Here is a 294-nt window from a genome sequence, read left to right as displayed (position 1 = left end):
CAGTGCCGGAGGAGGGTTGGCTGGCGGGAGAAGGCCTGGCCTTTAGGGTTTAGGGTTTGTAGGGTTTAGGGTTTGTATGGTTTAGGGTTTGTAGGGGTTAGGGTTCAGCGTTTCTAGGGTTTCGGGTTAGTAGATGGCGGGACTGCAGCAGCAAAGGATACGGTAAACCCTAATTTTAAAACCCTAAACCTTACTTTAGTAATTATTTGTTTGCTTTAAACTTCAAACCCTAAACCCTAGAAGCAGCAGCAGAAGACGCAGCTCCAGGGCCCCTCGTGTCCCTCCACGGGGGCC

Source organism: Eimeria tenella, genomic scaffold (genome assembly GCF_000499545.2).
Source record: "Eimeria tenella Houghton genomic scaffold, Eth_scaff2474, whole genome shotgun sequence".
Lineage (NCBI taxonomy): Eukaryota > Apicomplexa > Conoidasida > Eucoccidiorida > Eimeriidae > Eimeria > Eimeria tenella.
The sequence above is the reverse complement of the archived record's forward strand: the minus strand, read 5'-3'. Positions refer to the sequence as shown.